The sequence below is a fragment of the Lepisma saccharinum genome, chromosome 8 (assembly GCF_977018435.1).
Source record: "Lepisma saccharinum chromosome 8, izLepSacc3.1, whole genome shotgun sequence".
Taxonomy (NCBI): Eukaryota; Metazoa; Arthropoda; class Insecta; order Zygentoma; family Lepismatidae; genus Lepisma; species Lepisma saccharinum.
Genome location: NC_139236.1, coordinates 79,811,999 through 79,828,462, shown reverse-complemented (window position 1 = coordinate 79,828,462; position 16,464 = coordinate 79,811,999). Strand labels below are relative to the sequence as shown.

The 16,464-nt window shown below is 39.3% G+C and overlaps 1 protein-coding gene across 7 annotated transcripts in view; it reads left to right on the top strand.

The window, feature by feature from the left end:
• The window catches only part of LOC145991185 (sphingomyelin phosphodiesterase), a 176,469-nt gene that overhangs the window by 118,378 nt on the left and 41,627 nt on the right, over positions 1-16,464 (top strand). For all 7 annotated transcript variants that reach the window (XM_083127061.1, XM_083127060.1, XM_083127059.1 and 4 more), the window contains one exon: positions 437-545. The gene's annotated coding sequence lies outside the window, so the exon portion shown is untranslated. The remainder of the gene's footprint in view (positions 1-436; positions 546-16,464) is intronic.

Genomic DNA, 16,464 nt, shown 5'->3' with positions numbered 1-16,464 from the left:
TCTTGATGCACAGCCAGTATAATCATAATCCTCTGCGGGGCTCTTGATGTATCGTCACTCCCTAAGATTGTCTTTTTATCCATCTCGTCTCATCACCATTCCACCTCATCTTCGCGATTAGCCAAAAAGTGGCAGAAAAGCAAAGTAAAATAAACTTGAGCAATCAATCAAGAATGTTAGAGAATAAGTTTCATTGGCATACATTTTACATATTTTGTTTCTTTACGGGGGAAAACACGATTTTTGTCAACCATCGTTTATTCTTATGTCAATTGACCATTTACAGTTAGCATCTTGGGAATGGGGTGATGTAATTGACTGTCAGTAGGTATTTATTCACGTGATAAATGGCAGACTTATCTACAGCGTCTCACGTGAGGGTGGAGGTCGCTTAATTTTAACGAACGTAACTAATTGTTGCTTCCCTTTGTTGCAGGATCCCGGACAGGTGGCTCTCCCTAGTAGGGAGAAGAGAAAACCCCATCGCAGACCTGTAGCGTTGCCTCTACCCATCTGTTGAGACGGATTGCTACATGGTTCTCAAGGTAAGTCAGTAGCTTTTCTAAGGAGAAGTTTCTGTCGAGGTCAGTAGTGGATGAATGGATATGCAGAGGGCGGTGCCAGTTTGAAGCTCGTAGACGGTGGAGCGCGCAGTGGAACTTTGAGGTGTATTTTGGCTGAGTGATATTGTCTTGTGTGTGTGTGGATCATTGTTTGGTGACCGTCAAGGCAGACCATAGTGAATGCGTATGTATGTGTTGTGATGTTGCCGACCTCCTTGCCGGAGTGGTTAATACAGCGCGCTACGATGCCAGGCGTCGCGGGTTTGAATCCCGGCATGGGTGTTATTTGCGAGTGCCACTTCATCAAATTCATCACTCATCCTAGTCATCGCTTTCTCAAGACACCCAAATGTCAACTTCACTTCCACGTAGTACACCCTGGAGTGCATTTTGCAGACTAGGAAGGCTCTGGCGTCTGAACCCATGGCCAGTATAATTCTGTATGGGACTTACGTTGTGTGCTGTCCATATGTGTGTGTGATGGTCCCTTTATCTATTTCATTTTATCGCCATTCGTCTTCATCGTCGCTATTAGCCAAAAGTGACAAAAAAGCAATGCTATATAACACAAAATTTAAAAATATATTATTTCGTAAACTGATACATATTTCGCGTGCCCTGACGAACCTAAAACTTTGACTAGTTCTTTACATTTGCGGACAAGATCATTCGTGTTTCAAAATCGTTCATCACCATGGATTAATTTACTTTGTTTAGCGTTCAGGTTCAGGATTAGACACAAAAAAGTCGACAAAACAAAGGATATCATCACACTATCTGTCAATACCGTAAATGAGAGATAATAGGATTGGCAACAGCGTTCAGATAACGTCCTGTGCTGTTGGCATGAAGTGTTGTTTCAGGAAGCCAAAAGGTCTGGTGTAATAAATTACATGTGAAGTGGCTTGTTGCGAAGTAGCGTCTTCGACGCGGTTGAGGTGCCTTGTTTATGCACAATGTGTATCCAATTACACACCGTAGCACTGCAGTCACACTTCAAAATGTTTTCTTTAGATAAAACTGTCGGTTTCTTCAATATTGAGTACAGTCGTATGCTTATTTATACATATAAGCAGGGGTGCCCATCCCCCAAGGCCCAACCCGCACTCCCCCCAAAAAGGTAGAACATCCCCCCCCCCCGCCATTTATGCCGAATTAATTACTCAAATTATTTTTGTGAGACAAAATTTGCGGAAAAATATAATACCAGAGGTGCAACCACGAATTTTTGTCTGGGGGGCGCAGTACCAGGATAAACGTACCTATAATAATAATAATAAAATAATAATAATGGCTTTATTATTACTACTACTACTACTACCAGTAGTAGTATCAAAGACGTTATTATTCTCATAAATTACGCAAAAAGGGGGTAGAAGTCTGTGCTAAAGCATATGTTTGGAACAAACTATTTGAAATATGTTTTCAACACCGTCAATTTCACATTAGCTAATAATGGAAATCAAGCACACAAACTGTATTTTTGAATGGCAGAAAATGAGTGATAAATGCATTCCGAAGATACATGTGTAACTTTCATGTACAACGTATGTTTTACACATATGCAACATGGAGCGACATAAAATAGAAAATACATATGCAACAAGCTAACACTAAATTGTGTACATATTCAAAGCTTATTCAATACAAATATACAACACATATTATTTAAATACATTACATTACAGAAAACAAGGAGAAAGCGAGCAAGAAAATTTTTGGATCCAATTTTTGCAATTGAAAACAATATTTATTTAATATGGCGCAAATAATTTTGCTGGATGCAATGGCATTCTCTCTTTTACAACTTTTTTTTAGATCATTCGGCGCCCATGGCCGACTCCCGCCGCCCCTAGCTGCCTACAGCTCTGAACTTGTCGAAAACGAGAAAAGCAGATAATGCGAGCGAAGCAAGCAAGAAAATTTCACAAAATGTATTTTTATTTCAATAAAATTTGAAATCGAAGGGGATAATTGCTCCTCTGTACCCTCTTGCAGGTGCCCTTGGCTGTTAATGTTTGTCCCCCCTGCCCCCCTGTGGTTACGTCACTGTATAATACAGACATATTTAAGCAATATATGTTTACTTTAGATACTTTAGGCTCACTGCCATTGTTAGTCAACCTTTTCTGCACAGTTTGTCTGCTCGACTAACCTTGTATTAATGCGAATACCACGCCCCCTCCTTCCAAACAGATTCTAAAGGCATAAGAGGTGGTGTTTCATTTCAACCCTATCGCCGCGATCACCCACAGGTAGGTAGAAAAACTATACATAATAACTAAAACTAAAAATCAATAACAAGTCAATCAAACGATACGATCCCTCCCATTTTTGTGTGAAGATATATAGAATTGGTATAAAATTTTGTCCCCCCAAAAATCCCCCTGTGGGCACCCCTGTATATAAGGAATTGAATTGTACAGATTCTGGTGATGAGGTTGTCCATTGCTTTGTTGGCCGTTTCTTTCAGTTCTTGAATATGCCTGGTAATATTTGTACACCCCACTCTACGTCCTCAATCCTTTGGTATATTAGTAAGACATCCTTAATTCCTGATGGTTGAAAACATGACCTTCAAGTTTTCTTGTCATTTATTACTCCTTTTTTACATTTAACGCGTAACGAAATTAATAGTTACTTGCACAGTAACAAAAGTTGAATGAATACAATTTTTATGTATTATAAACACAAATAAAAATATTCAAAATTTGCTTGAAGTCCACTTCATTGGCTAATCGGGACTGGGATCTGAGCTATTATGGCCCTCCACCGGTATCGAACCCGGGACCCCCTGATTACGAAGCGACAGCGTTACCACCGTCATCGAGAAAGTGTGTCAAGTAAAAATATTATGTATTATGTACACTTCTTATACCTAAGAATGTTGGTTTAACTAACCTACATAACATAAACTACACATTCTCCACAGACAAGGAGTAGCCTACAAGGTTTTACTGTACATTATCATGCAACTGTATGTTAATATATAAAGAGATATATGATGTTTATTATAATAACTAATTAAAATTAGTGTTAATGTAAGATGGTCAAGACAACCATGCTTGTAATTCATACATACATGCGATACGTTATGTAATAATCTTGAACCTTGAAACTTATTGTTTCTGACATCTTGACTTGCCTTGAACTCGCACGAAACCTTGCATAAAAAGCTTGAGAGTTGGTTCGAGTTAAACTTACTGTCGCGCCACGTAACAGTATATATTTATTTTTAAAGTGAGACGAGTTTCAATATTAGGAAACTTGTAGTAGGAAGAGGGGAGTCTTGATGTGAAAAAAATATCATTGCTCATAAACCAGGTTTGACTGCGAGAATTTAGGCAAGACCAGCTTTACCGCTGTGGATGAACACGTAATGACGTTTTACTTACTTCTAGACCAAGGCACGAAAGAATATGCGCACGTTGTTATAACTTATAAGCCCCGTCTAGTTCGCTGCACTGTTTGTCACTCGGTGCAGTGCAGGTGTATCCAGTGTCAGGGTGGTGCAAGGAAATGACGTTCAAACAAGTAGACGGAAAGTGGTGTTCAAGTTCAGAAGATTCAACGAATGCATGTCTAATGCTTTAAGCCCGGTATCCACTTGTTGCAAACCAGCGTATCGTATCCCCGTTCCGTATCAATTTATTCGAAAAATCTTGCAACTCTCCGTATAAAATTGTGAGAAAAGATACGCAACGGACCCGATCGTTCATTTGGCGGTTTTCCCAGTCACATCAAAGAAAGGACACGATACGTGCTGTTGGTCAATGTGTAGTGAGCTCTGTGAATGACAGTACGTCTCATTGTAAATTTATTATCTTTATTATGGAGTGGGATAAGGAAAATACTATTGCATTTATTGTATAATAAATATGGAATCCTGTGGGATCCTAAACATCCGGAGTAGAACATAATTCGTAAACAAGATGCGTTGTGAGGCAGTCCGTCGGATGCATCCGAGTCAAGTTTTTGTATATAATCCGCTGATCTGCTGGAACCGCAAGTCTGCCAATAAGCTGCTTCCACTATACAGTTCACGGTTCGCGTACATGTTTGTCATCCACCAACGTGGTGATTTGTGTCTTTTTTTCTTTTTCGATAAAGCGTAATTAATGAAAATATATGGGGCTGCTAGCACTTGTTGCGGTGTACTCATCGTCATTTGAGACCAGACTGTGAATAAAGAGAACGGACCACCGTATCGCACTCCTGTATCAATCGTGCTACAGTGTGGATGATACGCGACAAATCGGGGTCCGTGTCGTATCAATGATTGATACGGGACGGGGATACGATACGTTGGTTTGCAACAAGTAGATACCGGGCTTTAAACGGTCATTTGATTAGTTAGTACTCACCACGTTACCATACACTACACATACACCGATCCGGAAGGTGGTGCAGACACCAAAAACACTACTTGACTCCAAATCAACGAACTAGACGACACGGTGTTGCACCGTGTAACCAACTAGACGCTTCGGTGCAAAGAGTGTCACAAAGTGCAGCGAATTATTCCTGTCTCTCTTTATCGCTGTCTCATTTTGTCTGTTTCCCTCTGTTTCTGCTTCTCTCTCTCTCTCCTCGTCATTTCTTAGGCTCTCTTCGCACCTCTCTGATCACGTTGCCTTGTAATCAAGGGGTTTCGCGTTCGATACCCTATAGAGGCACATTGCACAGTGATTCGAATCCACTTTAAACTGTAGGTCCAGTCCCAATTAGCCTATATGTGCATAAAATGGACTTAAAACAAAAATCCAAGCAATATTGTCTCTTCTTTCTCTCCTTCTATCTGTCCCCTCTCTTTCCCAGTGTGTGTGTGTGTGTGTGTGTGTGTGTTTTCAAGCTTTCAATTGTTTCATCAGTTAGGATACGATATAACACCTGTAGCTAGGAGCTGTTGTATGAAGATTTTTCGTACTAACGCATGACTTTTTCCAGTATTAACAAATTGTAACAGGGCTGCCACGGTGAACGAGTCTGCTGCGTGCTCGACTCACGACTTCGCCAGTGAATGTTCCAAGTTCGAGTTCCGTCTAGTATGAAATGGGCGTTGCTTTATATTTGTTCTTTGGCCTAATCACCATTCATCCACGTCGCCGCGATCCAGCGAAAGGAGTGAAAATTATTTATGAATGCCACACCGCGTATTTGTGGTACATTAGGCGCGAGGTACTCTTAGTGTGTGCTGCGTTTCATCTTTCTTAACTGCAGTTCTTCCCGCAATGCTGACGAACATGGTTGCATCTGATTTATAGTAGAAATTTCCACGTGAGCCACGATGCGACGTAATGACCATACTCACATGTCAAAAGGGACATCGCGTAATCGTTTCGCCAATAAATCCGTGTTGGCTGCTGGCGAATAATTGACTAATTAATTCCGAACGCGGTTATGTGGTACTTGGCGTCTTTGCGATGCGAGAAACAACTTTCTCCAACACCCGAACGAGGCCAAGGTTTAAGCGCATACAAGGCCATTGCCACTCGATGCAATGCACCTTGTTCTTTGAACTTGGGTTTTTCTTTTCCCCGCTTTCTTTTAACGATGTCTTTTGTTCGTAATGTCTTATTTTGTCACGTACAGTTATGCAATTCCACCCGTGCTGTTGAGTACCGTGTGTATTACGCAGTGTTTGTCTCAGAAAATAGGTGCGTTCCTTGGTACCAGGGAGTCGTAACGTACCCAATTTGCGTTACACGGTACGTTCCATTTTGTAGGAGGAAGAGTATGGTTCAACTGCTGGTACCCATGTAACGTAACGAAATGCAATATCTTATAGAGTGACGTTACAAGGAACGTAACAAAATGTATTATGGTAGATATTAACGTTATAAAGGAACGGAACGAAATGAGCACATTGGAACATAACGTAATATGCAATATGGTATATACTACCGTTACAAGGATACAAGGAACGTAGTAACGAAATGCATTGTGGTATATACTAGCGTTACAAAAAAACGTAACGAAATGCAACATGGTAGTAAATAACGGTACATAGGAACGTAATGAATGCAATCCTCCGTAACGGAACGAAGTGAAAGGCAATATGGTTAATTAACGTTACATAGGAATGTAACAAAATGTAAACCACTGTAGCGGAACGGAACAAAATGCAGTTGGGTACATACCATCTGCATAAGGAACGTAAATAAATTCAGTATGTTAGATGTTAACGTTACAAGGAAAGAACAATTCACAAATGTTAGGTAGTAACGTTATAGGCGCGTGACGAATATAATCTATTTAACATCAAGGAAGAAAAAGGAATAGCCCAAGTCTCTTACCTTTCAGTATATCGTATGGGATTAATGTGTAATAGCCGTTAAAAATATGGTTGTTTGTAAAAAAATGAATTTCAACCAGGGTTGATAAAGGGTCAGGAATTTTAAATCAATTCAATTCCGGTTCAGCAGGGAATATTAGCAAGCATAAATGGATCTGGACCGTAAAGAGCCTTTTTATGTTTAAAATATTTCAATTCGTTCCAGGAACCTTTTCTCCGGATCAATTGAAATACGGCACAGGGACCTTCTTTCCGGATCAATTTAAAGACTGTCTAAGTTCCATATTGAAATGAAAGAATACGCAACTTGGACCGAATTAAAACTGTTAGATAAAGAAGGTTCCGGTGTTGTTGCGGAACCCAATAGAACCCATTAGAATTTATGGGTTCGTGGACGTTTAACAATCCTGATTTGAAAATTACATTTTTGGCTCGAAATTGAATACAGCTTCCAACTAGTGTAGAAATGAGTAGTCATAGACGTGCGCACGGGGTGCAAAGGGGGGGGGGCACATGCCCCACCCCCTAATCATTGACGTCTGCCGATATTTTCGACGCAGGGACAAGCAAGGTATTTTTCCATGGGGCATATTAACCAGATAATAGTGTTGCCCCCTCAAGAAACACCACTTGAATTCGAAATTATCGCATTCCTGCATTCCCATTATAATAATTAATGTACATTACTATGACTGGGATCAAATTATACGCGTGAAATATATACTTTTAGCTGACATTCGTTTTCTAAAGGGGAGATGTGGCCATCCTCGCCCCCTTTCAGATTTCCATGCTCCTATATTATTATACTTTAATCCAGAAATTTAGGGTTGAGGAATCTTATCACCGGTTATTAAACGATATTATGCTCTTGAAGAAAATTAAGTATTTTCAAGCAGATGAAAGTTCACAAAGCAACAACGGCGGAAGAAGGTGCAGTGGCGCAACCACAGGGTGCAGGGGAGATTAGCTCTCAAACTTGTACGGAAATCAATTCTAGGGGGTTAGGGGGCAAACATTGAACTATAGAAAGAAAGGTTACAGAATCTAAGAGTAGCAAGACAAAAGGGTACTGAAGATGGATTTAGTTTTCACGTCTGTCGTGCACTATTTCTTCCAGACGGTCAAGAGCACCTGCAAGGAGGCACAGAGGAGCAATTGCCCCCTCTTGATTTCTATCTTTATACAAATATAAATAAAGTTATATAAACTTGGACAGTTGCTGCTGCTTACGGTGTACGTTTTGCCCGTGTAAGGTAATATATAGATGTATTATTAATTTTTGAAACCCCACCGTTCATTTATAAACACACTGTATATGAGTCATTGTGAATTCGAGTCAATTAAAACATTTTGCGTTGTTGGGAGATTATCTATTAGGATAAAATTTGGACATAATGAATCTAAGTAGAGAAAAATCCAACTTGTATATCAAAATTGCCATGTCCAACTGATCTCCGAAAGTAGTGTTTAGCACGTCACATTTCAAGTATATTGTAATAATCTTCAATTAGGCCAAACGTTAACGAACAAAACAACATTTATTTAACTTATAACTTCATGTTATATAAACTACATGAAATACATTTAACAAAGACAAAAGACAAAATACAATCTCTCTCCAATTCGACTTGTTCACAGTATCTCTTCTAAAATTTTTATCTTTTTCTTAACTTCCATCATATATGATTGATTGATTTGAGTCCACTTTATGCACAGTTAGGCTAATCAGGACTGGACCTACAGTTTAAAGTGAAATCCCAATCACTTGTGCCTCCACCGGGTATCTAACCCGGGACCCCTTCATTACAAGGCGATGACGCTACCACTGCGCCATCGGGGAGGCCATTTCAAGTATAGTCCATGATTGTATCTAGTAGTATATGAACGAGATGTGTCCCTCCATTCAAACAATACGTGGCTTGTCCCTATAAGTGTGTCACTTATAAATTAAGTTTCCGAAAGCAGGTATTATGCATGAACAGAACAAAATATACTCGTGAGAAATTACAAAAATTATAAGTAAGTTCGTGGCGGGAGTTATTGACGGTTTTCCCCACAACCTATCCGCTTTAGGTTCCGGGTTCGAGTCCTGGTCTGTAAATATCTTTTTTAGGTGTCTCTTCATTAATTTAATCTAATTATCATCCATCTTCATAGTTTCGATTAATTATAAAAGTCACATAAAAGCGAAGCAAAATAAGAACAAATAAAAATAATTGCAAAATGATTACAATGTCAGAAGTACATTTGAAAAATAAAATGCGGACAGGAGATTCATTTTCAAACAGGTATTTGGGTAGAATTGTGTAGACAGACAGCATGCTCCCGAAAGTTGCCAATCCACGTGTAGCATGACCTTCGATACTGGGGTTGTGCTTTTTCAGGAAAGTTTGCTCGACGCTCCTCAAGCGTCTTATCAAGAATGCCTCGGTGTTTGCAGCATTACTAACTTATTTTCCGTCGGGAAAATCTTTTTTCTCCTATTTAATCTGCGGTTGACTCTACAATACAGCATATTAATCAAGATACAACAACTGAATTACGGCGAAGTAGGTTAGAAACCCTGCGTGCTCAAGAGCAGCTTCGATAAGGCACCTGAATTGTTTCGAGCTGAAGCAGGAAATGGGCGATGTTTATTCCCCAAGGCCATTCTGTAAAACTAATGCCACAAGAAGTTTTCTGTGTGGATTTGTGAGCATGAAATTGTAGGTTAATGATAGTACTACAAGACGTCAAGTGGATTTATTTTTCTGTTTCGTTATTTTATATAGCTTTCCTACCTATATAGTTTGAATAACTAATTAATCATGTCATAAGCAGACAAACACGAAGAAGCCGATCCCGTGGCAAATTGGTTAGCGTAATAAACTGCGAAGTCTAATGTCGGATTAGATTGATTGATTTAGTTTATTTTACTTCGCGTTTTGTGCCTCTAGGCTAATTTGCGAAGATGGGGATGAGTGATGAAATGATGAAATTGATGAATGGACATTCACAAACAACCAAGCCCGACCGGGATTCGAACCCGGGAGATGTCGGATTAGAGCCTGGACTAGAAAATATGGATGGGTTGGGTCATTGTCTTTATACCACTTCCATCACCTATCACATCCTTTATCATCGCGATTAACCGAAAGTGGTAGACGCGAAATAAAAATAGAACCTTTGCATGGAAGTCCGAAAGAGAGGCAAGGGGGGGGGGGGGTGCACGACCCACCTGGAAAATGAAAGTCAACCAAAAATTATATATATATCTCACACAATTCCATTTCAGCTGCAATAATATATGTTAATTATTGCATGAACATAACTAGCTAACTAACTAACTCTCTAGCCTTCTTAAACCCGAAGGTTCATGGCTGCAGAACACAGGCCTTCCATCTGTCCCTATCCTGAGCAAGATCTATATACTCTTTTCCATCCCTACCGATTTCCTTTAGGTCTATCTCAACGTTGTCCCTCCATCTTCGTCTTAACCTTCCTAAAGGTCTCTTACCATCAGGTTTCCCAACAAGAATCCTATAAACTCCTCTTTCCTCTCTCATCCGTGCCACATGGCCTGCCCACCTAAGTCTTCTTGATTTATTTATTCTAATTATCTCCTCATCCCTTTTAGGTCCAAATATTTTCCTAAGGATCTTATTTTCAAATAAGATGAATATGATAACTTCAAATTAAAGCAATGTTTTTTGAGGAGACAACACTGTTATGCACCTTGTTTGCCTCCCTCCCCCCGGAAAAACTACCTTGCTTGCCCCTCTTTGGAAAAAATCCTGCAGACGTCCATGAACCTTTAGTATCGACTTCGGACTATAAAGCATTGATTCTTCAATGTATAGAGCGGCAATATACCGCGACAGCCTCTTACAGAGTATTTGCCAGGAAATATCAACACGAGAACAGGGATAGGAATTCCTCTTATTTTAGATTTTCTCAAACTAATTTCAAGTATCTGGTGAAAATTCTTTCTATTTAGTATGCAAATAAAGGTTTTAAATTTGAATGGGCGTATTAATTTTCTGGGTTTTTCCAGAGACGATATGAAGCACTGCGGATACGAAGGGCGAACTCAACAAAGTGCATTGTGAGGGAAATGCGTTTCAAGTTGTCAGGCACAATTCGAGCTCCACAAAAACTTGGTAACTGTAGATCGGAATGTTTCATGCGTGATTTTCAAAGATTTTATGGAGTTTGCACTGTGCCTGGCAACTTGAAACGCATTTCCATCACAATGTACTTTGTTGAGTTCGCCCTTCGTATCCGCAATGCCTCATATTTTCAATTACTTTGAAGCATTTTGGACCATTTTTTATTTTTATAAGCAACTGCATTAATTGATAGAATGATCTTAAACATGAAACTAATTGTTTTTTCCAATGATTGACTGTTTTCTTTGCCTTTCATTACGCTAGGTCACTCAGCCGCTATCTTTGTTGTGAGCCTAGATTAAGTGTGATTGGAGCTTATCCTATATGCTTTCTTCATACAACATGGCTGTCGGCTACATGTTTGACATCTTAACACAACTTCTTTGAAACATCGCTCATGAAATGTATTTCACCTATCGTCCTACGGGAATCAGAGGAACGTAACTACAAAAATTCTGTTTTCAGTTTCGTTAAAAAAAAATCCTCTGAAGAGTATTTGGAGAAAATCGACATTTTCCACTTCTAATTCTTATCTGTAAGGCGGAGTCACGTTTAAGAGTCATATTCCTAAGAATACATTATTTCCTCTCCTATTAATTTGATAAATTAGAGTTAAGTCGCTCTGGTTCTCACACACGCTATCAGCCCCTATTTTCCAACATTTGGCACGTTAGGTATTACGCCAGATGTGTCATTTGGGTATGATGCATTTTTGTTATATGCCTGTGGAGATTCGAACAGTGTTCTCGGCTTGCGAGCCAGGTTATATCGGCGTCAGCGTCCAACGTTTGGAGCGCATACATTGCTCTAAGCAGGATGCTCTCTACCTTATGATGGGACACTTTTTTACCCATGAAAGTTATTGTCCGTGGCCTGCAAGCAAAGTTCTTGCAACAAACTGCCTCGAGAGAATTATGCGTAGGCTATGTGTGACTTTTCTGTTTCTCAGACCACGTGTGACTACCTACAAATTATGTGAAACAATAACATAAACAACTTCCCATGTGAGTATGAGAAAACACTTGCATTCTAGCCGGGTTCGATTCCTGTGATTCGAATTCCACTTTGAACTGTAGGCCCACTCCCAATTAGCCTATCTGTGCATACAAGTGAACTTAAAACAAGACAAACTTTCATTCTAACCTCAGTCACTTATGGGAGCTGCTTAGAAGTAGTAGTGTTGACTAACTAACTAACTAACTAACTAACTAACTCTCTAGCCTTCTTAAACCCGAAGGTTCATGGCTGCAGCAACACAGGCCTTCCATGTTTCCCTATCTTGAGCAAGATCTATATACTCTTTTCCATCCCTACCGATTTCCCTTAGGTCCATCTCAACGTTGTCCCTCCATCTTCGTCTTGGCCTTCCTACAGGTCTCTTACCATCAGGTTTCCCAACAAGAATCCTGTAAACTCCTCTTTCCTCTCCCATTCGTGCCACATGGCCTGCCCACCTAAGTCTTCTTGATTTAATCATTCTAATAATATCTGGACTTGAATACAAATTATGTAGTTCTAAATTATGTAACCTTCTCCACTCCCCTGTCTCCTCATCCCTTTTAGGTCCAAAGATTTTCCTAAGGATCTTATTTTCAAATACTCTCAAGTTATGTTCCTCTTTCAATGTAAGGGACCAAGTTTCACATCCATATAATACTACAGGCAAAATTACTGTTTTGTATATTTTAACTTTTAGTTTCTTAGATATTAAACGACAAGACAAAAGTTTATGAAGAGAGAAGTAACATGCATTTCCTGAATTAAGCCTACTTTTTATTTCCTCTTTAATACAATTTTCATTTGTTAATATTACTCCTAAGTATTTGAATTTGGAAACTGGTTCAAACGAGTTGTTATCAATAATTAGATTTTGATTATTACCTAACACTTGGTTTCGGCCTGTAAGCATATATTTAGTTTTCTCTTTGTTAACTTCCAAACCTATCTCTTTAGCAGTTTTGAAAAATATTTTAGCATTATTCTTAATTGTATTCACATCATCCCCCAGTATGTCTACATCATCTGCATATGCTAACAACTGAGTCACACCATTTAATTTTAGTCCTTCTTTAGTTTCTTTTACTTTCCTAACAGCATATTCTAAGGCAAAATTAAAGAGCAATGGAGATAATGCATCTCCTTGTTTTAACCCATCATGAATTGTAAATTTGTCAGACATATTAATACCCACACGAATTTTACTTTCTGTTTCACTGGTGCATACTTTTATCATACTAACAAGCTTCTTAGGTATTCCAAACTCTACTAATATATTATATAGTTTATCTCGTTTGACTGAATCATATGCTTTTTTAAAATCAATGAATAGCTGATGGACATTTTGATTATATTCCCACTTTTTTTCAAGTGTCTGTCTGATGTGAAAAATTTGATCTGTAGTTGATCTGTTACGTTTAAATCCAGTTACGTTTAAATCCAGTAGTGTTGACTGCCATGACTAAAATTTCTGGATCCAAGTTCACTTCCTCTCAACGATTTTATTTGTTGTTTTAAGTCCCCTTTATGCACAGTAAGGCTAATCGGGACTGGACCTACAATTTAAAGTGGGATCCGAACCACTTGTGCCTCCACCGGGTATCGAACCCGGGACCCCTCTCTCGACGATTTGACTGAGTCTGCACTCCTGCGCTACACTCCGCTGTCTATGCAATGTAGTTTTAAAAGTTGTTAACTGAGGTATCCTAGTCACTAATTCCACCGCTGCCACCAGTTAGTCAAGGTATGACTCATCATCAGCCAGGCTCGGGCGAAATGCAACTCATTAAACCGTCGCGGACGAACTGTGGCATTTTTCTAGGAATTTCGCTTTCGGACCAAACGCTACTGAACGTACAGCAGTCCCAGTGCCTGCTCCAAGTTGCACTGCTGCTTTCGGAGCCCTTGGTTTGGGAAGGGGATGGGGGTGAGGAAAGGGTCTTTATTTTTCATACTGAAGCTCGTTCATTTCGTTCTCCTATTTCTCTTGGTTGAATTTTCTGAGATACGGAATCTACCTCATTTTCCTTTTCATTTTGTTTTATTGCGTCACCCACGGTACTCTTACATGTACTTAACATTTTTAATTTCCCTGTACCTGCACCCTTTGGTTAGGTAAAAATAAATAGCTGCAGTTCGTCAAATGTTGTATTTTTGTTTTTGTTACCCATTTTTCTCGTACTTCAGTCAAGGGCAATGGAGCTACTGGTAACAGACGTAGTTAGGAAATAGCATGAATTGTTTCTTCCCCGCACTGTAGTTGACCGATAAAAGAACTATGTAAAGTCTCGTTTCTATTACCACAAATTTTACCGCGCAACATGACACGCGGCATGCGACGCTGCATGTGCCAAGCATTTGTTGAAATGGAAACTGTCTGCAACATGCCGCGGCGCAAGTGCCGGGGACAAAATTGCCCCAAACGATTAAGACGCACAACGTGCGCGGCGGACAATGGAAACAGCCTGCAGCAAGTTCCTGGGGCATACGAACTAGAGTAGAAACAGACGACGCGACTACAATCTGTGGTCCAACAAGATTTAATAACAATGCAAAATCACTTGCAGTCATTCTTACAAAGTTTTCGTATCCACTTTGAAGACGTAAGTCTCTCATCAACGAGTTAATTTTTTGCTAGAAAACTTCTAATCCACCATCTAGGTTGTTTTCGCCTCTTTTTTTAGAAATTCATGATACGCGCCTGCCATAACCAACAAACCCGCCATAGCTTTATTGTTCATCTTTACCCAAGTTAAATCACCACCAAATTATTACAATACAAGAGAAGGAACACTGACTACTCTAAAGCACTGCACAACGCTACACTGCGATCCTGCACTCCAGTGTTGTTGCGGACGTATTTTGAAGAAGTAGTTTTGAATTGGAAGCAGTACGAGTACACTAAATGACGCGCAACATGCGCCGGCACATGTTGCACGTCATGAGTCTGGAACTTGTCTGAATGGAAACGTAGCTTAACAGAAACAGAAGGCTTTCACGATTTGTCTGAATATTAAAGTGATCTCTTCTTTCACACCAAAACATAAATAACTATTCTCAGATTTGAAACCGTAACAGGGGTGTAAGGGGTGACCTTCCACGTAGTACACCCAATCCTCAACTTCATTCCACGTAGTACACCCTGGACTGCTCTTTGCAGACTAACGAGACTCTGGCGACTGGCCCTATGGCTAGTATCATTCTGTGTGTTCTCCTGCTTTCTGTCATATGCGCTGAGTGCCTCTTTACAGCCTCAGCTTTTAACCTGTCAGAATATTTTAATATTTCAGTTATGCGACATTACAGTTATGTTATTTGTTATGGTAAGGGGCTGCACCCCGTATAACGTGGCGGGTGCAAAATAGCCTAAGTGCTGACGCACCCAAAATTAAAAAAAAGTTACATATAACTTTAAGAAATGCGTATAAATATTTCACCATCGTTTATATTTATGTACATGTTGTTAATTTTCAAATATTGTGAAGAAATGCAGCAAGATGCTACGTATTTGATTATTAATGTGAGCCACTGTATATGTTATGTTTTTATTTCATGAACAATGTATGGTCAAACATTACTTTGCAGAGCTCCGTGGCGGAGTGGTTAGCACAGTGCAATACGACGCCACAGGTTCCGAGTTCGGATCACAGCCTGTGCATTATTTTTTTTGTGATGTCCTTTCATCAAATTTGTCATTTCATCACCCATCCTCGTCTTCGCGATTAGTCAAAAGTGGCATAATACCAAAGTTAAATATCACAAATCAAAATCAAACATTACTTGGCATGACAAGAATGGATAGGTTATTTTGAAGCTGCTGTTATTAAAAGCAAATTGTATGTAGCTTTCCTAGACAGAAGTTTCACACACAGAAACTGATTGATTGGATAACGGCTGCGGGTTCCTACTCGAGCAGAAAATATATATATTTCCATTTATTACTTACAACAATAGCAGACTGATTTCCTGCTAAATCAAAGAAAACTTGCATTCACAGTTACAAATTGACATGTTGAATGAAGTAAACTACAAATTTCTCTCACTCCAATTCTGATTAATCGAACAGCACACCACAACGTGGGTCATTATCTAGTTCGAACTTACTCTCGAGTTCCTCAACTAAAAATAAATTGACTGCGAGACAAAAACTCCTCTCCGATAACACATTATATGCAGAGTATACGTAAGTTGAAATTCCATCATAATAATAATTTGAATTCTTCAAGTAGTAGCTACAAATATAATTTTTCATACATATTTTCTTAGCAAAATATGAAGTTCCTCACTTCACAAGGATAACATATACACAGTATTTCACAAGAGTTTTTAGTTCGAGCTAGTCGCAGGCCTAATATGAATATAAACGTCACTTCATTACTTAGTTAAAAAAAAAAGTGCCAGGCAATCAGAATTCGAGGGTATGCCTGAAATTATTTGTAGTATCTCATGTATCAAGGGGGCT